This window comes from Pinus tabuliformis, chromosome 8, assembly GCF_031772625.1.
Source record: "Pinus tabuliformis cultivar Carrire ecotype Pingquan chromosome 8, CPIR1, whole genome shotgun sequence".
Taxonomy (NCBI): Eukaryota; Viridiplantae; Streptophyta; class Pinopsida; order Pinales; family Pinaceae; genus Pinus; species Pinus tabuliformis.
The window spans coordinates 344,822,917-344,847,688 of record NC_142294.1 but is presented as its reverse complement, the minus strand read 5'-3'; the positions used below and the strand labels follow the sequence as shown (position 1 = coordinate 344,847,688).

The 24,772-nt window shown below is 38.6% G+C and overlaps 1 pseudogene across 1 annotated transcript; it reads left to right on the top strand.

Annotated features, from left to right (window-relative positions):
- Nucleotides 1-8,027: 8,027 nt before the first annotated feature.
- On the top strand, nt 8,028-8,856 carry LOC149235552 (laccase-11 pseudogene; annotated as a pseudogene). Its single transcript, XR_016245879.1, has 3 exons — nt 8,028-8,049; nt 8,212-8,376; nt 8,697-8,856. The product of XR_016245879.1 is annotated as a laccase-11 pseudogene (transcript).
- Nucleotides 8,857-24,772: the final 15,916 nt, after the last annotated feature.

The following is a 24,772-nucleotide window of genomic DNA, read 5'->3' as shown; positions in this document are numbered from 1 at the left end:
TTGTACTGCATTTTTCGAATAATATGACGTTTCATATCGGTGAATGTAAAATGCCAAAATAGAGTTAGGAAAAGTTGAATTTACTATTTGAAAACCAAATTGTCATCCCTTGTACCTAATGAGTCTTCTTCGTTGAATATTTTCTTGAATGACATTTTGTTTACTAATTTTTATCTTCAATGATTTTTTATATGTCACATTTCTTCTCGATTTTATGCCTTACGACATTTCCTTTGCAACATCTGGTGCAATTGCTAGTTTATAGACCATTTTTTTTGTAATTCTAATTATATAAATTATAGTGTATAATAAGTCTAGATAATTAATATAAGGCTTAGTCTAATTTATAGACGAAATAGTTTTTTTTACAGGAATTCACTAAAATCTGGCAATAGAATTTTAAGAATTTTTGTTGTTTAAAATATATTTTTGAATGCATAAATGGATTCAGCACCCTTGGAAACTTTTGGGGCACTCAAATTATGTAGATTAAACAATTTAAACTCAAGTTTGTAAAAATCTCTGTTGATTTTGATTAAAATTAACTAGAAAAATAGTCGTGAAAAATGTCATTTCATCTATAAATTAAATTACGCCTTACTATAATTTAAATTTTATAATAATTTTTTAAAATATATATAAATTTGAAAATAAATATTATTTAACACATTAAATTTATTATTATAATATATTTGATTTTATACTTTTTATTATAGATTTACATGTTGGATATAAGTTATAATCTCTTTAATAGTGGGGTGTAAAATATATCCAATTTTTCATGATGTGCTAAAGTGTTGGTTTATTAAATATATGTAAAGTATAGTTTTAAGAACATTTAGTATTAGAAAGTATGATTATTGTAAATAGATGATTAGTTTCTTAATTACATATAAAGTTGTTATTAGTAGTTGATTTGACAGTGTTTATGAAAGAGCTATCATGGCTGAGGAAGAAGGGGTTAACTATGATACAATTAAAGTTGAAGGAAATCCTATTTTCAACAATATCCTTGCACTCAGAGATTCTAGGGTTGGCAGGGATTAGAATCAAGGGGGATTTGATTATAATTTTATATATTCTGGAGATGCTGCCACGGTGGAGGCTTGGTCCACGAGTTCGAGGATGACCATGCTACTTTCCTCTTAATTGGGGCCTTTGGAAATTGTTTCTATTCATCCACCTTGTTAGGTAAGTGATGGAGGTTTTTTTTAATAGTCTTTGGAGGTTTTCTCCTATTGTTTTGTTTCTTTCTAGTGTCTTACAAACCTTTCTAGGGTTGGGTTAGCTAGATTTACCTGAGGTGAATGTCCCTTTCCTACATAAAATTCAAGTTTTATCTAGAGTTGGGTCCTCAAGTTTGTTGGACGACTTTTTTCTGCCCTCACATTTTGTGCCTCAACAGTTTGGTTTTGTTCAGGTGGAGTATGTTGGTTTTCAATCGATTTTAAATTTGTTTCCTAACCCTCCCCCAAATGTCACCAGTATCAAGGAATATGTGATTGAAGGATCAAGATTTAGAGGCCAAGGGTAAGAAGAACCAAATGTTGAGGATTCAAATGCCCAAGACATGAAAAAATAAGGATAGGGTTATAAAAAGAAAAGAACCATCTATAAAGTTAAAGCTTTGTTTAGTGGTGGACGTGAGGATGAACTAGGTAGTGGCAATGAAAAACAAGACGCTGGTTGGAAGGACGTGAGGTATGAAATTTAACATAAAGGTGTTGGAGGAATGGATGGTTGCAGATGTAAGTTCCCTTCTTTAAAATTCACTTGAGATTTTTCTTCTTTCAAAGGGTTAGATCCAAAATGATTTTCACTCCCACAAGGAAGCTCTCACAATCTCACAGTGTGTCTAGAATATAAACTTCACACAAGTTATTTTTAAGTCATGGTTGCCTCTTTTCAACGTGAATTGAGAACAACTAGATGTGGTCCCTAGATGGGTTTGTCTACTTGATTTTTCCCTAGATTTATGGAAGCCAAAGATTTTCCAGGATGTGGGCAACAATCTGGGCTCATATTTGGATGGAGATTTTTCTTATTTGCAGGAAAGTACAAATCAATGTATAGGGTGGTGGCAAATATCAACTTAAGGTAAGGATTATCTGAATATATGGATCTGGGAGAAGGAAGAATCAATCCTAAACCATTGGACTTTGAGGGGGTTCCTTTTCACTGCTAAAGATGTCACAAATATGGTGATACTATGAAATTTTGCAATTTTCCTTTTAAGAAGAAGAGGGCCTTAAAAGACCTGTCTCATAATTAGTCTTCAGATACTTTGCATCCTTCTGTTCCTCATTTTTCTTAGCCGAACCACTTCTCCCACTCTTCTTGAGGAACATCTTACCAGAGCGATGACCTCTCCTTAGGGTCCAGATAAGAATGCAAAGGGAACTATGCATAGGAATGAGGAGGGAAACCCACTTCAAGAAGATACTCCAGGAAATATTGCTTTCTCTTTTGGTGGTATGTCTTTCTCTTGTCACCCTATTTCTTCTCTTGCCGATTCCTTTTCTGAACTTGGAAAAGATTGAGTTTCACTTTCCTTGGGTGGGATATCTCTAGATTTTTGTTCTTCGATCACATCCCTTAGTATGCCTCAGGTTTATTGTGTATTTCTTGTGCAAGTTGGTAGTCACTCTTCTCCTTTAGTCTCAACTTCTCGATCCCTCTCTAAGGATTCATCTTAGAGTCTTATCCTCCATAATCTTCACAGTAGACAAATATTAACTCAGCTAGGGGGATTTTTGGAGGGCCTTGGCAAGATTGCTTTAAACTTTGGGGTTAAAAAGGGAAAATGCTAGAAATCTCACCTCTTTAAGGAAAAAGAGAAGGCTCAATTGGACCTGGAACTGGGCCGAAGTAATCTATTGATGCGGCACTTAGAGCAGTAGCTGCTTAGGGAGGAGTTTCCCAATGGAATTTCTTTCTTATAACTACAGAGGATTGGCAAGCTCCTCTAAATTGTTTTCTTTCAAGAGACTGGTTCTCAATTACAATCTTGAACTTTTACTATTGCAAGATACGTTGGGTGAAAGTGCAGTTGTTGTTCATTTATTGGAATATTTATTTGAGTCCTAGAAAGTTATTACCTTTAATTCCCATGGGAATTCAAGAGTATTTTCTATTGGGTGGCATTCACATCGGTTAAAACCTCTTAATTGTTGGAGTATTTGCTCTGGTCTAGGGCTAAAGTTATTTTCCTCTAAGATGGATATTTCTTTCTTTGTAGTAAATGTGTATGGGCCAAATTTTGATCGTAAGCTATTATGGGACTCTTTCTTTGCAAATCCCTTCATCTTTAGAGATTCTTTGATTATTGGGGGGGACTTAAATTTTTTTTTTGGAGAGTTAGAGTTGTGGGTACCTAGGGCTGTTCTTGAACCCCTTTCGGGATATTTTATTCATAACTTGGCTAAAAAGAAGTTGCTTGATATTGAACCTACAAAGATAAAAACACACTTGGAGAAATTGTAGGACTAGATCAACAAGAGTGGCCAAAAGACTAAACTTATTTTGATCACAGAATCTTTGGTGGATAGGCTTAATCTAGTTTGTCAATGGATTGTGGACAAAGGTGAATCATATCACTCACCTATTGTTTTTGACATTAAAGGAGAAGTCAAAAAATCTGCAAGTCCTTTTAAAATGAATACCTCCTAGCTTAAAGAAGAGGATTTTTCCTCTTTAGTGAAAGAACACTGAAAAATATTTGATCCTTTAGCTGGTCTTTCTATGGCTTCTCAATTTGAATATAATTTAAGGAACATAAAATCACACCGTAAGGTTTGGGCTCATCATAAGAGGGAGAAAGAGGCAGAATATATTCTGAAAGTGGAACATGAACTCTGAGTTCTATCTAAGGAGGGGGAGGAGGGTTTTACCACAAATGATTCAAAGGAAGCTTTGCTCTCTCTTAAGAAAAGGAGGAGGGATATTGGAGTTAGGGAAGCAACTTGGCGACTCAAAAGTACAGTGATATGGTTGGAATGCGAGGATGAAAATACAAAGTTTTTTTAGGCCTATTCTTAAGGGCGAAATTGGCAAACTCCATTTGAAGCATGAATAATCCAGAAGGCAGAGAGATCTCCTCTTTTGAAGGACTCTCAGATATGGGGAAGACTCATTTTTAAAGATTGTTTAGGGAGGTCGATGAAAATCTGATTATGGAAATGTTTTAGGTAGTTCAATTATTCCCTAGATATGTAAATGAGGAGGAACAAGGTTCACTATTGGCTGAGGTCTCTTTGTATGAACTAAAAGAGGTTCTTTCCACTTTTTAGAACAACAAACGTCTCAATCTAGATGGGTGGGTGGTCGAAGCTTTTACAACCCTATTTGAGGTGATTGATTATGATGTTCTAAGAGTGGTAAATGAGTCTAGAGAAAATGGAAGAATTGTGGCTACTTTCAATTCCACTTTAAGTGCACTCATCATCAAGGTGGATAATCCTCAGTCTTTTGAATAATTTCAGCTAATTTTTTTGTGTAACTACATTTCTAACATTATAGAAAAGGTATTGCCCTAAGAATCAAGCCATTCCTTTCAAGGTCTATCTCAAAGGAACAATTTGGTTTTTTGGAAGGGAGGCAGATACATGAAGCTATTGGGATAGCTCAAGAAGGATTGCACAGTATAAAAATTCACAAATTGAAAGGGGCAACTTTGAAAATCAACCTTTCTAAAACATTCGATAGGGTCAACTGGGTTTATATCGAACTTATTCTCACTTAGATTTGGTTTCCGCTTGCTTTTTTCAATTGGATCATTGGATGCATTCAATCTATTTCTTTCACAATATTGATCAATGGTTCAACATCACCATTTTTCATGCATAAAGGGGTTTGAGACAAGGCTTCCCTTTATCCCCACTCCTATTTTTTCTCGTTTCTAAGGGCTTTTGTCCATTACTGTCTACTGCCAAACACCGAGGTGAGTTCCATGGAGTAAGCATAATTCAAAGCCTTTCTATAACTCACTTAGTTTTTTTTCTATGATATACTTATCTTTTGCGATGGGTCTCTTTGGGATGTTGACAAATTGTTTGAAGTTTTAGCAATTTTTGGGAAAGCAACTGGCATGAAAATCAATGACAAAAAATCTACTATTTCCAACCAAAATCTAGGGTATGAGGAGATGATGCATCTTAGAAGATCGTTCCCTTTTGAAACGAGAGGGTTTGAAGAAGGCCTAAAATACTTGAGTTTCCATTTGAAGCCCAATGATTACACAAATGCATATTGGAGCTAACTCTTAGAAAAACTAGAAAAAAGGCTTAAATGTTGGAGGTTTATGTGGCTTTCTAGGGCGAGGTCTTTAGTCCTTGTGAAATATGTGTTGGAGGCAATTCCATTATACTATATGTCTCTAGCATGGATTCCTAAGGGTACCTTAGTGTTGTGGCATTCAACAACCCCCCATTTATTAATGATAGTAGTTAATATTACGTCAATAAATGGGGACCCTTTAAAAAATCTATCCAAAAAATGAAACTTAGCATTTAGGCATTTCTTTTGTTTTTGGAATAAAGCAAAGATAACAATCAAAACCCCTTTTTTTAGAAAACTACTAAATACTTACCTTCTCACATATAGCATGATTAAGCACCACCAAAAGACCTTTCTAACCCTCCAAAATCAAGTAAAATGATTAAATAAGGACTCTATGCTCGAAACTATCATAAAATCTGACATAAACTAAGTCCTTAAGCTTTTAGGCTTAGTCTCGCATCACATATTACCATTCATAAAGGATCCTCTTTAAAAAAGGTTATTGCAAAAAATGCGAGATGCGAAATTGCGATGGCGTTGTAACCTTTATCGCATCACATTTCAGACATATAAACGAACACCTTATACTTACCACCAGTTGATATTGTGAAATGCGATTAAGACCTGGACCCACTCCTTAAATATCGTAAGCAAATGTTTTAGGTCCGCCACTCAGTGAAAGGGTCTTTTACATAAGATAAACCTGGCAAGTAGCTACGTTTTGAAATGACTAATGAGTGGCTCGCATCTTGTAGAAACAAAACGGGAGGTAAGAAAGGCAAAAAGGCATAATGCAATATTGCGATCTACGATATTGCTTTGCAAATCGCACAATCGCTATCATCGCAGTTCAAAGGCTCGCCACCCTAGAAGCTTTCTTCCTGTTTTACGATGCAAACATTTATGAGCATTAAAGCTAAGGGATAATGAAGCATTAGTGGGCATTTAGTAAGAGATAACTGCATTTATGTGTGAAAATCCATTTAGCGTGATATGATATCTTCTTACATGCGTTCAAATAAAACTCCTTTTATCACCTTTACAAGCTATCTGCATTATTTCATTTTACGTTCATATTTGTGTATCTGATAGCTGTTGTTCTTCACTTTCAGGAAAAATCCGCAGAGAAAACCATCGAGGACAATGGTGAAGAAAGGCAAGGCAATCATCTCTGAGAAGTTAGAAATGACTCCTCTGTTTATGGATATTACATGCAAGAGGGAAGGAGGAACCTCTACATGGGAGGCCATGTATAATATATTGGAGGAAGAATAACCAAGGATTCTGGAAACAAATATTACAATTGATGGATGTGATTCCTCAGACGCTTCCATGTTAGGGACGGCATGCTCATTTTTGCACCACATAGCTATGCGTACGAAGATAATCCCTTATACCAACATGGTTAAATGAGTTATTCATGAAGCTGACATCTCAGACAGAGAATTCAAGACAAGAAGCCAAGAGGTTATGGGATCTTTTACCCCAGACAACCTACAGCTTATGTACCACCTACCAAAGCCACAAGTCATCTACAATAGGCAGTTCATGGAGAAGTTTTCCAAAGAGAACGACGACCCAACAGATTGCACCCGGACCTGGTCAAATAATGAGGAAAAAAATCAAGAAAGACAAAAATGGTATGTACACTACTTCGTCTATTTGTCCCCATCATAGTTTTGCAATGGTCATGTTATGTAGACTATTTGGCAGACCCGATAGTACTAAGTTCTCCCCAGAGTGGTTGTTGTTAATAGATGCAGCTGTTAACGCAACTGTAATGAATTGGGCACAAATTTTTTCTAACAATTTAGCAAAAACAATTATCGAGTATAGAAGGAGAATAAATGTTGCTTCGAGGGTTTACCCTCCATTTTTTATGAGCACCTATGTAATGGATGTAATTTGTTTTAGTTCAAAATTCCCTATCATGAGATGGAAATTGACTGTTCAAAATCCACTTCCCATTCACATATACCCCAAGGACATGTGGGAATCCAACTTTCAACCACATTTTTTCAAGATTTGTCATGGAGTTATGCACCCTATTCATAAGTAGCTTTATAATTGAGATGCCCCTATATTTTCCCAAGAAGCTGAAGTAGACATCCTCCTAGTGGTCATATGGTTTGGGGAGGAAACATTTACATATACTAGGGTTTTTGGCAGCATCACCTCCCCCCATGTCCTCCCATACTATGTTCTAGACAAATTGATGGCTAGAGAGATAGCCTATCAAACAGCTAGTGAGGGAGGGATGAGCAAGACATTAAAGGAATCAAAAAAGGCCATCTGGCCTACATTCCCTATATAGTGTGGAGCATTTGCATTACACGACCTAGGGCATGCATTCAGAGAAGAAGAGAACATGATATCTCTGCGATTACCTAAATTCCCTGGAAGGCAATATGACCCGTTCGTCATTGTTGAAAATTTCACCACTCTGGTGAAAATAAAAGTATTCAGTAATGAGGAAGATGCCTTTGATGACATATTTTTGTAGAAAAACACCTTCACAAAGGTGAAGCATATGGCACAATTACTTTTTGACCGTGAATATCTGGAAAACTTTTACAGTTACAGAGAAAGGAGGTTAGCAAAGGTCCCATTGGACCAATTATTGATTGAACCAATAAGGGAGCCTACTCCCAGTGTGACTATAGAAGGTGACTCCAAAGAAAATTCTAAGACCAATTCTGGAGCAGAATCCCAAGAGAAATCTACCAGGGAATTAGAATAGTCATCACAAAATGGTAAAAGCAGAAGCATGGAGTTAGTAAAGAATACATCCCAATCTACACAAAAGATAGCTGAAGAAACTTCAATCAGCAAGTAGGCTGAAATCCCTACCACCTCCACACAGCAAATAAAACCCTTGGTAATTGATTTAGAGGAAGAGTGGGACAATTTTAATAAAAGTCTACGTTCATCCAGTGCATATACACGGATTCAACGTCTACGTTGTGGGGCAAGGATTTGGAAATTACGATCCAAAGACAGAGCCCGCTTCTTTTAATTTGGTAGATCCTCCTCTACGGAACACAGTAGCGGTCCCAACATCAGGATGGGCTGCCTTGCGCTTTAAAGCTGATAATCCAGGTATCTCTGGATTTTTCCCGTTCACTATTATATGTTTAATTTCTGTCTATTGTTCTACAGAGGGAATATTTTGAAATTTATCAAGCATCGTAAATAATAATTAATTCTTCTCCTCAAATTAAAAAATATTTTCGAAATTTACAATTAACATAAAAAAAATATTTTCAAATTCAAAAATATTCTCAAAATATTTTAAAAATAAAAAATATTCTAAAAATTACATTAAACATAAAAATCCTTGTAAATATACCAGAAACTCTAAACTCTAGTTTGTAGTTGTGAATATCTGTTATTACTAACCCTGTTTTGTTTTGTGGCAGGTATATGGTACATGCATTGTCATTTGGAAATACACACGACTTGGGGTTTGTCAATGGCTTTTCTGGTAGAAAATGGAACTGGTCCGGCCCAGTCTGTACTTCCTCCGCCTCCTGATCTGCCTTCCTGCTAATTAAAGTCTATTCATACTCCTGTTTCAGAACACTGCAGAGACTGTAAATCTATCGATAAACTATGAAACATATGCAGTTTTCTGGTTCACAAAGAGATCAGTTTTGGGGTTTCTACTTAATGGTTTTGGGTGTCCAGGAAAACTACATAAGCCAAAGGAGTGGAAGTCAGATATGGGGCATGTTCTTTACTAATACAAATGTTTTTAAACAAAACACTTACTGGTTTTTAATTAGTTCTATAATATCATGTACTTCTTGGTTTTTAATTCGTTCTATAATATCATATTTTCTCTTTCTAGTCTTGTTAGCATTTTTTGGTTTCATTTGTTTTTTTCTTTTCTTACTTTCCTTTGGTTTGCTAAATTATTTACAAATCTTTAAAATTTGATTTGGTTTGATTTGTAATGATTTTTTTGTTTTAGTGATCAAAGCCATAGGAAAGATTTAAGAATATTATAATTTTTATTTTCCCATCAATAAATTTATAACCATCACAGTTGTAACGCCAGAAAAGATTAATTAAAAAGGTGATTTCTAATAGTGTTGGGCGTGCTTTCTGTTGTTTTGAATTATTTGAAATGATTTAGTGTTCTTGGAAAATTTTAATTCATTTTCTTTTTAATTTTAAATAGTTAATTAAATTAATTTAAAATTTTGATATATTTACTAAATTATTTAACAAAATTATTTGAATCTCACTTATGAAAGAAATTGTTTCAATACTCACTTCTTACATTTTGATAATTCAATTAATTTTATTAGAAAACCAAAAAAATTATATGCTTTCAAAGTCTAAAAAAATATTAATACCATGCCATACATAAATTTGAAAACCATAAAGAGAAATTTAGGACTCATTCAAATCTATGCTTATTCTAAAAATAGAAAATACATAGTTAAAAACAAATTATTATTGCTTCTTTAATAGTACATCCATTTTTGTTAAAATCCACTCCCTTTAAAAACTGCTCTCTTTCCCTACAATACTGGTCTCACGATCTAATTATAAACTATTATTATTACCATGATGTTATGTTGAGTTATATGTAGATTGCGATATGCCTTTAGCATAAGCGATGCGCAGCTCAACTCCTAGTCTGGAGTTTGGTAGTCGGTGGATCTTCATTCCTTGTAAGAATACTTATTCCATAAACTTTAATGGGTAAAATGTTTACTTATTAATATTTTTATATGGCTAGATATTATGAGAAATTTTTAATATATTATAATAATCATAAAAAGGTTATTGAAAATACATTTTATGAGTAAATATTAATTAAAATTTCAATTTTAAATATAACAATTATAACAATTTTGAGTGTTAATGTTTAACACTATGAATAGAATACTATGTTTTAAGGCTTTTTTCTTTGAAAACAACTCCCCTAACTGCCACTATGTACCGGTCTACACTGTTAGATCTAATGTTAGATGACTGAATAATTTTTGGCCATTAGATTCCACCATTGACTCTGTAATGGTCAACCAACTCCTTAATTTATTCAATCTAATGCGAATTTGTTCAGCGAGGACTACCCTTTTTGAGGTTTTTACCTAATGGCTTTGGGTTTTGAGGAAAACTAGATATCTTTTGGAATCGTCGAGCTTGTGGAAGTTAGATATGGGGCAGGTTTTTAATAGTGCCAAAGGTAATACAAATATTCTTAAACGTGGCACTCACTGGTTGCTTAAGAACATATCGTTTCTCTACTTTTTGGCATTGGCAATATGGGATTACCTGGTTGATAGTAGAGGAAATGGGTTCACCATCCATGCATTTGTAACCAACACTTGGGTCAAGTCATCACAAGTCAGGTCTGCTAACACCAACATAGAACAAATGGATGTTTGCCAACTATTTACCTTGAGAGGTAATTTTTTAAGTCTCTTCTCTGCCCGCCTTCATCTTCTCTATCCTGCCCTTTCCTTTGACATTCCTTTTCGGTTCCTGCCCCGTACTCTCGGGAGGAGTACTTCCTCTACCCTGCTCCATGATCCTTATGATCCCCTGTCTGTTCCTGTCATGTTCCTTCCTGATCCTTTCCTGTAGCTGTCCTTTTCCCTCTCTGCTCTGGTCATCTCTCTTCGATTTCTCTAGATGTTCGCTCTTCTTCATATCTTTTTCTATGAGTTGTATCAGTGGTGCCATTTCCTCCTTTTGGTTTAGCTCTTCCCCACTTATATCCCGTTGTTGGTCTCCGTTATTGCATCCCCAATTCAATAAGAAATCGGCTGGTTCATTATCTCTTCTTCTCACATGGGATGGTAGTGTGTATGCTATCCTTCTCCACAATTTGCTTATCTCCTTGACTATCCAAGCGATATGCCAGTTGCGACTTAGCTTTTCTGCTGTTGTTCCATGCTGTAGTTGTTTGAGTATGTCTATAGCTAGCTTCGAATCTCCTTCTACCTGAAGTTTTTGATACCCCTCTCGTATGGCTATTTTTATCCTCATTTTTAACGCATGGAATTCTGCTTCGTTGTTTGATGCATTTCCACAGTCCATCGCATATACCCTTAGCGTCCTTCCTCGGTCATCTCTGAATATTCCTCCAATTCCCGCCTCCCATGGATTTCCTTTTGCCGCTCCCTCAAAATTCAGCTTTGTGAAGCCTTGCTATGGAGTCCTGTAGTAATTGTTGTCCTCTACGTCTTTGGCCTGGGTTTTCCTTGTAGCCGTGTCTATTTTTCTTATTTTTAGCTGCAAACGGTTTAGAATTCGTGTCTCTGTTTGGTCTGCTTTCCAGTGTTCGGCGTTCCACTTCTCTATCATTATGGTTTCTCTTATGTTCTGGACTATTTGGTTCCAGATATCTTTCGTTGCTCTACCATCTTCCTTGAAAATCAACTGGTTCCTTTCTTTCCACATGTTCCATAGGATGAAACCTATGGAGAGGTTCCAAGCTCTATTCAGGACTATATTTTGGTACGGTTTGTTCCTCCATTTTTCTACTGTTAGTTTCATACTGTTTGTGTCCCTATCACTAATTTCGAAGAGTTGCTGGTGGTGTCACCACAGGGTGTTGTTGATTCAGCATGTGTTGATCAGGTGTTCCATCGTTTTTTCTTGTTCCTGGCATAGTACGCAGTGCGATGGTCCTTGCGTCCCCTTCCTTCACAACTGGTCCCAAGTTAAAGCTCGCCCATGGGTCATAATCCAAGTAAACAATGCTATCTTCAACCAGGTTCTCATTTTCCATATTTTGTCCCATTTCTTTGTTTCAGGATTGCTAGTACTACCTGCTTTTATGTAGTATCCTTCTGCTATCATGAACATCCCTTTAATTCTTTTTCCCCATATTATGATGTCCGTCCCTTCTTTGACCGCTATTTTCCTTGTCACCATCTACTTTTCATAGTTTTGCCATTGTTCTGTCTCTGGTGCACCTTGCCAATCTTCCTTTTTTTTCCATTTTCTCCAGTATCCGTCCCTTTTGGGAAGCTAGTAGTTCCGGGCTACGTCTTCCTCCATTTGGGTGGTGTACTGGTGAATTTCTTGGAGTTGAGGTTGTTGACGAAGTTTCTTTCTTTGTTGCCATGCCTCGTCCCAGAAATTTGCCTTGTCTCCCTCCCTTATTTCCCAGAAGCTATGTTCTCTTATCAGGTCCCTATGTGCTCTTGCCAGGTTCCATATTGCAGAGCCTTTTTTTTCTGATTGGCTTCTCAGTTTTCCTTCTGGAGATCTGGCCATCTCATATTTTTTCTCCCACAGTTTTTTCCAAAAGTCTTCTCCTCCTTGTATCCATCTCCACCACAATTTGGCCCCCATTACCTAATTTAGAATATATGGGTCTTGCAACCCTAGTCCTCCTTCTGTTAGTGTTTTACTTAGCCATTTCTAGGATAGCAGCGCCCATTTTTTAACTTTGCTTGTCCCTTTCCATATGAATTTTTTGAAAATTTCTACCATTTTTTGACATATTGTTTTTGGTATAGCTTGGCTAGTCATTTGATAAATTGGGATGGATTGGAGAACTGATTTGAGGAGGATGATGCGGCTTTGGGTGTTCAGAGCCCTGAAAGTCCAGTTTTCCATTCATTTTTGTATCTTTCCTATCAGTCCTCCCCAGTTAGCAATTCTATTTTGCTTATCACTTAGTTGAATTCCTAGATATTTGGTGGGGAATTTCCCTGCTCTGAATCCCTTGGTTCTTGCCAAGAATGATTGGGAAGTCGTTTGAGTGTTGAAGAAGTAGATTTCTGATTTTTCTTTGTTTATCTCAGTACCTGTTGCTTTTGTAAATTCTCCAAGGATTTCCATTAATTACTTTGCTTCTTTGAGGTTGGCTTGTCCATACAACATCACACCATGCATGAATTGTTGATGGGTTAAGGGTAGTTCCTCTCCCCATAGTTTGAGTCCTTTTAGTTGTCCGCTATTCACTCTAGCTTTTATCAATCTTCCCAGACCATCCGCAGCTAAGATGAATAGAAACGGGGATAGTGGATCCCCCTGCCTGAGTCCTATGGACAAGTTAAAAGCTTTTGAGGGTGCCCCGTTTAACAGTATTGACATGACTGGCGTGGTTATCATGGACATTACCCAATCTATCCATCTATCATCAAAACCATAAGCTTTGAGGATTCTCTGGAGATATTCCCAGCTTAGCCTATCATATGCTTTAGCTAAGTCTAGTTTAATCATCATCCCCTTATGTTTTGAGTTCTTCAGTGAATGGATTGCTTCTTGAGCTACTATAATTCCATCCACTATTTGTCTCCCTTTGACGAACCCCGTCTGTTCCTGTGAAATCAGCTCTGGGAGTATAGATTTTAGTCTATTTACCATTATAGTAGCTAGGATTTTGTAAATTATGTTACACAATGCTATCGGTCTCAATCCTTGTGGTTCCTTAGCCTTTTTTGTCTTCGGGATCAGGGCGAGGAAGGTCGTATTCCAAGCTGGGTGCATTCTTTTCGTGCATCTAGATTCTTCCACTGCACTTACAATATCTTGCCTCATGAAGCTCCATGTGGCTTGGAAGAATTCTGAGGTATATCCATCCGGTCCTGGTGCTTTGTTCTTTGCCATCGCCTTCACTGTCTCTTCTACTTCTGTTTCTATTATAACCCTTAGGAGTGCCATGTTCTGTTCTCTATTCACCATTTTGGGTATATATTGGCTGATTTTTGCTATATCTTCCTCTCTATTTCTTTGCGTTTCGGTCAAGATTCCTTTGAAGTGTTGTACCAGCAAATTCTCCATCTCCTCTTTCTGAGTTAGCCTATTTCCTTGGCTATCTTTTAGAGAGAATATCCTATTTTTCTGTCAATGATGTTGCATAGCCTTGTGGAAGAATTTTGTATTTCTCTCCCCCTCTTTCAGCCATTATATTCTCGACTTTTGTCTCCATAAGATTTCCTCTTGCTTTCTTCTTTCCTCCAACCCGTTTAGTACCATTCCTTCTTCCTCTGCTAATTCCTCAATTCTCCCATCTTCTATGATTTTCTGTTGGATTCTTTTCATTTCTATCTGAAGCTTTTCTTGGTCTTTTTGAATATGTCCAAATTCCTCTCTATTCCACTTCTTTATTTTACCCTTGAGATATTTTAATCTTAGCTGTAGCGCGTGCATTTTGTTTCTTCCTTTTATTCCAGTCTCATTCTCCTTCCACCAGTTTTCCATTTTTCTATGAAGGTTGGATCTCTCAGCTAGAAGGCCTCGAACCTGAAGGGTATATTTTCATTATGTTAATTCGTGGCGATTTCTAATTTTATGGGCCAATGATCAGACCCGGGGCATGGTAAGATTGTTGCTTCATAGACAATGTCCTTCCCTATGAAATGTTCTGTTGCAAGGAACCTATCAAGCATGGAAGCTATTTGCTTGCTTCCTCCTCTACGGTTGTTCAAGGTATATTTGCCATTAATGGTATGGATGTCTATCATTTTCAGTTCTGATTGTATGTCCTTGAATCTTTCCATGTCCGGTTCTTCTCTTTGTAGTCTGTGTTTCTTTTCCTCTTTTGAGGTTATCATATTAAAGTCTCCAACTATCAGCCATAAATTTTCTTTGTGCAGGTTTCCTAACTATTGCAGTTGAAGGAGGAATCTTCCTCTTTCCACTGGTAGATGAGGTCCATATATGGCCAAAACCAATAACCATTCTTTGTGGCCTATAAGCGGAACCTCCCGATGAGTATCCTTTTCATTCCTATCTAGTAGTCTAGTGTGACTTCCGCGGGGTTCCATAAGATTGCAATCCCCCCCGCGCTACCTTTTGCATCAATTGTCATACATTCATGGGTAGGTTTGATTTTGGTTAAGATCTCCTCCATTTTCCTTCCTATTATTTTCATTTCCTGTAACAACATTATTTGGGGTCTTTCTCTTTTTATCCTTTCTGCTAGGTATCTCTGTTTACCTTTGTTGTTAAGTCCACGTATATTCCAGGATGTAATGATCATTGGGTGGTTGGGTATGTTTGGTGGAATACCACCGAGAGCGGGACTACTCTTCTAGTGTTTACTAACATCTACCCCATGATCTGTATTGATTCCTGAATATTCCACCTGCCTCTTTTTTCCTCCTTTCACTTTACTTTAATGTTCTTGATTATTTTCTGGTTGAATGCCTAGTTGTTCCACCATTTCTGTCTTCCCCTGATCTTGTTTTTCCTTGTGTTTTTGGAAGGTTTCTCTGTATAATTTTTTTTCCTCTTCTGGGATGAACCTTTCATCCAAATGTTTCCATTCGTCTAGAAGTTTCCTTGGGATTTCTTCTTCTGACGTTGGATCTTCCCCTTTGCTGTTATCAATTTCCATTACTTCAGTTTCCATATTCTCTCCCTTTTCCTTTCCTTCCTTTTCCTTTGATTCACTTTGGGTTTTTCTCTTGGCATGTTTTGTGCCTTGGCTTGTGTTGTCCTGTTGTTCTTTCTCCTCCTAGTAGTCCATTATTCGGATTTCCTTATCTTCTTCTTCTTCTTGTAGAACCTCAAATCTGTTTGACTTATTTGATTTGGTTTGTAGTTCCTTTCTTCCTTCCTTAGGGTTTTCCTTTGTAGGCCTTTTTTTGTTTTTTATCTCCTGAAACCCTTCTTTATCTTCTTGATTTCTCCTCCGTTTCTTGTTTCTCCGTTCTTCCTCTTCTTTGTTGAGAGGACATTCTTTGAAGAGATGTCCATATTCATGACACGTTCTGCATCTGAAAGGTATATGCTCATAGTCCAACGTTTGTTGCCAGACCTCCACATGGTATTCTAGCTCAACTGACCCCAGGATCAGGTCAGCTATGTTCATATAGACACAGATTCTTACATATGAAGTGTATCTTCCGTTCTTTGTTGATTCGGCTATTTTGACAAAGCTTCCTATGGTATTTCCTATTCCCTCTAGGATCTTTGGATCCCAAAAGTCCATTGGTAATCCGAACATTCTTACCCAAACCAGGGCCGCTAGGAATTTTTCTTTATTAAGGGTTATAACATTCCTCCTAGTACCTCATGAATAGTCCTACATTGTATGAAAATATGCACCATTTTCAAACACTCTTTCTTTGTCTTGTAGGTTTGAGAAAATTATCGTAAAGAAGCCTCTTGCGCCCAGCTTTAGCTCTATGTGGCCTTGGGGCTGCCATTTTTGCTGAATCCACCTGGTGAGGTCCTTCTCCGATGGCCAAACTCCTATAAACTTGCATATTAATGCATGGTCCTTCATGTAGCTTCTGTAGCGCTCCAGTTTATTCATTGGAATAATGAATCTCGGTTTTTCTGTTGCGCATGGTAGGCACTTGCCTCTGCTGCCTGCCTGCCATCTTGCTCCAAGAACAGGTCCCTGTATCTTTGTCTCCTCGTCTAGTTTGTTGTTGCTCGGTCCTTCTCCAGCCACTGCGTCTCTATAGGAGCGGATCTCTCCCCTCCTGTCTTCCTCTGTCATTGATGTAATCTCTTGGTTTCAGTGCCACTTTCTGACTACGATGTGTGGTTTTCCGCGCCGCCTACCTCATGGCTCCATGACCATTAGGGTTGCAAAGCTCCAAGAAAATCTCTTCCCACACAAACTTTATTAGAGTATCAATTAACAATTTGATTTGCTAATAAAATTTACATTTAATTATAATTTCAAAAATTCTTATTATATTTATTTATTAATAAAATTTAGATTTAATATTATTTGAACATTTATTTTTCATTTAAAAAAATTACTTATAAAAATTCTTAAAATTTAAATAAGTCATTAATTAAAAATAATTTATTAAAAAAATATTATTATTTCTTTAAATTTAAATTTTATATTAGAAAAACTATTCACATACACACACACACACACACACACACACACATATATATATTGTAAATCAATATTCTATTCAACTAGCATAAAAGATATACATCTGAAGTTTCAAAAAACAGGTGGTCTCACCCCAACCAAGTTTGTTGACCACCGTATGCAAGAGGTGACAAAAATACAAAAAGGATGCTAGAGACATAGTCCCAGCCCGAGAGGGCCAGTGACTCCAAAAAACAAGTAATACCAAGAGGGCACCTGTGATCATGCTATTCATTAGAAGTGATGGAAGTTAGGTTATTCGGGGTTGTTCCTAGAGGAGGCAGTGGGTGAAAGGCGCATTGGACATGCCCTTCGAAGTGAGCCATCCATGACTCTAGGAACAACCCCCAATCACACAACTTCCATCACTGGAAGTAATGCATTCTGTCTATGGTGGCTACGAACTCTGCATGTTTCTCCCTTCTCATTCTCTCAGTTGTTTCCATCTGATATAGTAAAGGATGGATTAACTCTCGACAATTCTCCACACAACAGTGTTGAATTTCCTGCTAGTCGATTTCCAAGCAGCTGCCAGACCCGTGGCTCCTCTTCCCACCACACTGCGTTCCTCCTCACCTTTGAGCCTATGGAGGTCGCCTGCCTTTCCTCATCACCTACCCACCACCTCTGTGTCCTCCTCACACACCAGCAGTCAGCCACCCGAAACGTCCCGCAATCTTGCCTCCCCAACTCAAGCCAACACCTTTCTACCTCGAATTCACTGGTGGGATGGCCAATTATGGGTCTTCACGTCCCACTAGGCTATGCTTCGTAGGTAGTGAAGACTAACCATGCCACGGGGATGGCCTCATCCTGAAGGGGCCTACGATACCACAACAGTCACTACAAACAAGAAAGTCAGATTGACCACCCACTGACCAGGTGAGATCAGCTCCGAACCACCATCATCTCCTCTCTGAAATCCAAACCCTCCTGCCATCCAAGCAAGAATGTGAACCACTAATACCTCTCCCGAAGCAACACCTTGCTTCCCACCACCCTTCGACACTCCACCGATTGATTCCACCGCAGAAGTGGCTAGAAAGAGTGCCAAGGTGGTCGAATTCTAGGCTTAGAGTGGTCCAGGTGAACCCCACTTCGACCAAAGCAAGCCAACACCATTCTCGCTGAATAATTCGACACTCAAACCGAGTGAATTGCAAGAGAGTATCTCTCTTTCCCACGATATGTACTGAAAACCATAAGAGCCACACATTGTGGCTCCACTCAGCCTACCAGAGACTTTGCCTGCACACCCACCAAAGAACCAAAATCCCACACCTTCCAAATTCAAATTGAACCAAAAATCTGGGTGGTTATTGTTACCTCAATCCGCGCTACACTAAACCAGAAAATCCTGGGGAACCCTTCCAGGGACAAGTGCAGGACTAGACAGTCTTTCTTGAACCCAGAGAAAAAACACTTCTATTGCCTCCAAAACCAAAAGGCCAAACTCCTCTGCCTTCACTACTTTGCATAAAACCACTCAGATGCATGAAGCTGAACCACCACCTCAACACGAATGTCATTCAAATTACCCATCTATCACCTTAGAACATCTCCTCCCACACTCGATGAGGCGCTGGGTTGTTTCACACGCTCGACATTACTCACCTCTGATCGCTTAATGAAGTGAGGGGACTGAGGGGCCGACCCCCTTCCACTTACGGATGACTACTGACATGGGCCACGAGGAGCCAATCAATCTTGGGATCTCACCCCTATTAGCCTTGTTGGAAAATAGCCCAAAAATGGATCCAAATATGCCCTTTAAGCCTTCAAAAGACAGCAAAATCCTGCCAAAGATGAAAACCAGCGCAGGAGAAGAGCCCTTAGAAGGGCAAAAAAACACTATCGAGAGGCTAAAACACATGAAAAATAGTGAAAACCATGTATTAGAGGCATACAGTCAAACGCACAGCAGCCGTCAGATCTGGCCGATCAACGACCCAGATCTAAGCGAAAAATCGCAAATCGGCCAACACAGAGGACTTAAGGTTGGGTGGAAGACACCCCCGATCAGTGATCTTCGATGATCAGATTGGTAGGTTGCAATTGGCGGAGGCACATCGGCGGAGTAAGCACGGACTGAGGGGAACTTGCGATTGCGATCAGCGATGCAATGTGGACCGTCGATCAAGAACGCAGATCGACATGCCACATCGCGTCGCAGGATCGCTATCGGAGATAACCAAGGGGTGGGGCCTATGCATAGGTATATGCGCGACCCGATGAACCAGACCCAATGGTGTTCCGAATAATATTTCATAAAATTTGAAATCCGCAGAACGACCTTTTTCAATGCATTTTCATTGTTTGATACGTATTTATAAAATACAAGGGGAACCTTGGACTTGCGATATGTGACAAGACCTGAACCCGAAAGGGTTTAGGAAGGGAAATATATGATATTTGAAGTCCGGAGGGAGCCATTTTCATGTAATTTTCATGATTTTTGTATTTCTAGAATACAAAGCAAATACACAGGGAACAGGCCACTAGCGACTTGCGATAGCGACCCAGAGGGCAGACCCAATTGAGAAATAGGCCATGTTTAAGGAATTTTGAAGTCTGGAAGAATAGATATGGGCGGGATTTCTCATTGTTGCAACATTTTCTGTTTAAAACAGAAATTATTCATTGTTCACATTTAAAAGGATAACAAAGGCCTGAAGACCCATTCTATCACAAAACAGAGGCTGGGAAATAACTGCCGAGAGACAAGGGTCGGAAAGGGAAAAGGAGGGCCACAGCACGATGCAGCTCATACAAACAAATAGAAGTAATCATGGAGCAGAAAACGCAGCTCATCCAAACCAACAAACGATCATGGAGTAGACAGCGCAGCTCATCCAAAACAACAGAAGAGATTGTGGGGCATCTCTGGCATGAGAGAGCTCCCAGACAGCACAACAAACTAACTGAATGCAGTTACTCTGCTGTTAGAAGAAGAAACCTCTAAGCCCACACTTGCCTAGTCAGGGCATCAAATAGTTAACAAGACAGAGGGATAGATTAAGACCTCTCAAGCCTCAGAAGGCTCGAGAGCATTATAAACAGGCCTATAAATATTTGTAAGATCATAGTAACAAGGGTTCAACTTCTGGAGACTGTTTATACTCTGTTCCTTGCAGCGTCTCATCTTCATTCTAGTAATACAAGCTTCTTTTGTTGTTACATGTTCAATATCCATTTCTCTTCTGTTCTAAGCTTGCACTTGGATAGTCTATTCATGATTTCTTCTATGTCTAATGCCAGATAACTGTCATCTTATCTCTGCATTGATAAATTGGATTTGCAATTGAATAGGTTATTCATGTTTTCTTTTGTGTCTAATGCCAGATAACTGTCATCTTATCTTTGTGTTGATAAATTAGATTTGCAAGCTTCATTTACTTCCTGTAGCTAGCCATTCATATATGTTTATGTATGCATCTGCCGGTACAGTCAGTATTCTCCATCTATCCATTGAATCTATAAACTATTGAGCATTAGTGGTCTAAAGCCTTGTCAAGCTGAGGGTGTTCATGCATGTTTGGAGTGAAAACAGAGTTGAAATGGTTATCTGGCTTCATCCAAACATTCATCCATTCCAATAGTTCTAAGAACAATTTTGAAGATTATATGTTACTAGGCATCTCCGAGTTACAACCTAGGAGAGTTTCCTGGAATGATAACATAATTGGCGCCATTGCCAGAGAGAGGAGACTGAAGCTCAGCTTCCCTGGAAGACGACACAAATCTAGCTTTGATGATAGACAAATTCTGGGCATTTTTTTTGGTTGTAATCATCTATCTAGCGACTCTACTGAAGGATGAACCTTTTTGGCGACTCCACTTCATAGTTCTGGCTTAGTTTGTGAGGCATACTCGGAGAAATCCCCAGAAGTCACAAGTTGATCCAGTACCTGACCCTAAAAAAATCATCAAAGAAAGAAAGGCATTGCAGAAAGGAGGATTAGGTTCAGGTAAACCTAAACAATCTTCTATATCTCTTCAATAAAATCCTGCAATAGAACAAATACATGTTGAGAGTATAGCATCTAATACTAGCAGTGAAGAAAAACTCTCAGAGATTCATAAAGCTCCTTATTCGTTAGGTTCTCCTTTTGTTGTAAGCCCAAAGGAAACCTCACCTCCTATCCATCATACTCCTCTAGTCCTGTCAGTCACCCCTCAACCCTCTGTCATTCAGACTTCCAGTACCCTTATAGCCACCACAGTTATGGCAGGTCCACAACCTACCAAAATGGAAAGAATCATAGCTGCTAGGTATGGACCTCTAGTACTGCCCACTCCTTTGAATGCCATGACTACTGGAGAATATCATAAATATAGGCCTAAGTTCACTGGGACTGAAGGTGTTTCAGCTGAGGAACATCTTGAATATTCTATAGCTATGCTGATAAGCTGGACATTAGTCAAGATGATATCTGGATGAGAGTCTTTGTTCAAAGCCTAGATGGAGAGGCTAGAAAATATTTTAGAGAACTGAAACCAAGATCTATAGCAAATATTAAGGCTTTAGATGATGCATTCCTAAAGCATTGGGGGGATAAGAAGGATCTACTCTACTACCACACCGAGTTTGGAAACTTAAAGAGTGAAAATGGTGAGTTGTTGTTTGATTTTAATAAGAGGTTTAACTGCATGTGCAGCAAGATACCAGCTGAAGTAAAACCCACCACTACCTCTGCTAGACTCATCTATGCCAGTGCCTTTGATTCTGACTTCTATTTACTGTTGAGGGAGAGGCGATGTGCTACTTTGGCTGATATGTAGGATGTAACCTTGGAAGTAGAATCAAACATCATGGCTGTAGAGAAGCTCAAGGGGAATGTTGATAGAAGGAGACAGAGGGGCGAGTCTTCATCATCTTCAGATCCCAAGATAGATAAAATGACCAAGATGATAGAGTCATTAGCCTCTGAGATCTCCAAATTAAAGGTTGAGCAACACCCTGGGAAAGGAAGAGTTCCTAACACCTTTGCTCCTAGAGATCCAAATCCATATAGAAGAACCAATGAGCAGTTGCAGATTCTGCAAAGAAGCAAAGATGCCAATGAAGACCAAAGGGTGAAGACCCCTTTCCAGAATGCAGTCATGGAAGAAGAGCAGTTTGAAGAAGATGAGGAGATCCATTGTCTGGAAGACAAAGGTAGTGCCCCCTTTTTTACCTTAGCTACCTATGAAAAGTCATTATTCAATGACCAGATTAGCCAAGAGTGAGACAGTGAAGTTGTTCTACAAACTGAAGATCAACACAGATATAATCTGAGGTCGAAGATGAATAATGCCAAGGAAACTCTTGTTCAAAGATTCGTTGTCCCTGTAGTACAACAAGCTAATAAGCAGAAGCGACCAGTAGTTGATCCTATCATCGTCAAAGCTCCAGCGATAGAGGTAAGAGGCCTTGACAAGTCCCCTTCTTCTTTTAGTTTTCAATCAGAAATTTAGAAGCTAAGAATACCTATACCTATGATTGAACTAGTGAAGAATGAGTCCTTCAAAAGATCCATCCTCGAGGCCCTTGAGCCTAAATCCATCCAAGCTTCCACTGACTATGTAAATCTGCAAGATGACAAACCAGCTGTTATTCTTAGCCCAATTATTGAAAATTGTGAAGACAACTCCCCATCATTCTATGTCTCTTTGACTATTCATGATAAATCCTTCATAACTACCTTCTGGACACTGGAGCCAGCCATAATCTAATGCCCAAGGCTGTCATGGATAAATTAGGTCTTGACATTACCAAGCCTTTTCATGACCTATTTTCTTTTGACTCTAGAAAAGTGAAATTTCTGGGATTAATCAAGAACCTAGCCATCACTTTGTTTCAGCTGCCCATGAAAAGCATGATGATGAATATTGTGGTAGCAGATGTACCCCCCAAGTTTGGCATGTTACTTTCCAGAGGCTAGATCAAGAGATTAGGTGGAACATTGCAAAATGATCTATCCTATGCTACTATCCCAGTTTTGGAGGTGAAAATAGGAGATTATACAGAGAGCTCAGTTGGCTTATATCATCAGTGATGAGAAGAACCCCACTAATCATCCCATCTATGCTGTCGACACTGATTTTGGAGCTTGTTGTCTTCAGATTGAAGAATCTCAGTTGGCCTCCACGCAGCTTAAAAAACCAGTTTTCCAGTTCGCAGAGGAAGAAAGCCCATAGATTTGGGATATGTTCTTTGATGGGGCTTGCTCTAAGGAAGCTGCAGGGGAAGGTGTAGTCCTTGTGCCCCCCACACACGAATTCATTCATTTATCTTTCATATTAACTTTGCAGGTCAACAAAACCTTCCAAGAAAAACATCCAAGGATGAAAGCATACAGATATGAGGTGAAAAAATATGGACCATCTCTGCCTAACAATGTCAAATACTGGAAATTTTCTGAAAAGGATGATGAAATTAATAGGCTTTTACAAGTCTTTGATGAATTTGCTTAAATGCACATTGACTAAGAAAACAAAACTGTTGATAGAAAGACAAAAATGGATAGCTTTCAGGTTGGTGACTGGGTTCTCAAAGGGATGCATCAAAGGAAAAGAAGGGAAACCATGCAAATTTGATGCCTTATGGACAGGACTGCCTGTCATTGCTCAAGTTCAGATGAGCAACATTTTCATTCTACACAATTTAAAGGGGGAAGGTGTTTTTGATAGCCCAGTCAATGGGCGGTTTTTGAAACTATATTTCATTTAAGGCTTTAAAGCCTTAGTATTGTAAATATGTTTTTTCTGGTTTTTATTTCATTGCAAAATAGACTCCATGCCCAATGGAACACTAGGAGGAAGATTTAATTTTGTTTTTACAGGAAAGGCATTGTTCTGTGATTCTTGAAACCTCACAGGGAGGCTTTCATCCCCAGAAGGAGCCAGTGTTAGCCTTGTTAGCAAATAGCCCAAAAATGGATCCAAATATGCCCTTTAAGCCTTCAAAAGACAACAAAATCCTGCCAAATATGAAAACCAGCCCAGGAGAAGAACCCTTGGAAGGGCGGAAAAACACTATGGGGAGGCTAAAACACATGAAAAACAGTGAAAAACCATGTATCAGAGGCATACACAGTCAAACGCACAGCAGCCATCAGATTTGGCCGATCAACGGCGGAGATCTAAGGAAAATCACAAATCGTCCAACAGAGGACTTAAGGTTGGGCGGAAGACACCCTCGATCAACGATCTCCGATGATCAGATCGGCGGGTCGCAATCGGCGGAGGCAAGCCTACGGAGTAAGCATGGACCGAGGGGAACTTGCAATTGTGATCAGCATTGCAATGTGGACCATCGATCAAGCGTGCAGATCGATGGCCCGCATCACGTCGTAGGATCGCTATCAGAGATAACCAAGGGGCGGGGCCTATGCACAGGTATATGCGCGACCCGATGAACCGGACCCGACGGTGTTCCGAATAATATTTCATAAAATTTGGAATCCATAGAAACACCTTTTTCAATGCATTTTCGCTGTTTGATATGTATTTACAAAATACAAAGGGAACCTTGGACTTGTGATATGTGACAAGACCCGGACCCGAAAGGGTTCGGGAAGGGAAATATATGATATTTGAAGTCCGGAGGGAGCCATTTTCATGTGATTTTCACGATTTTTGTATTTCTAGAATACAAAGAAAATACACAGGGAACAAGCCACTAGTGACTTG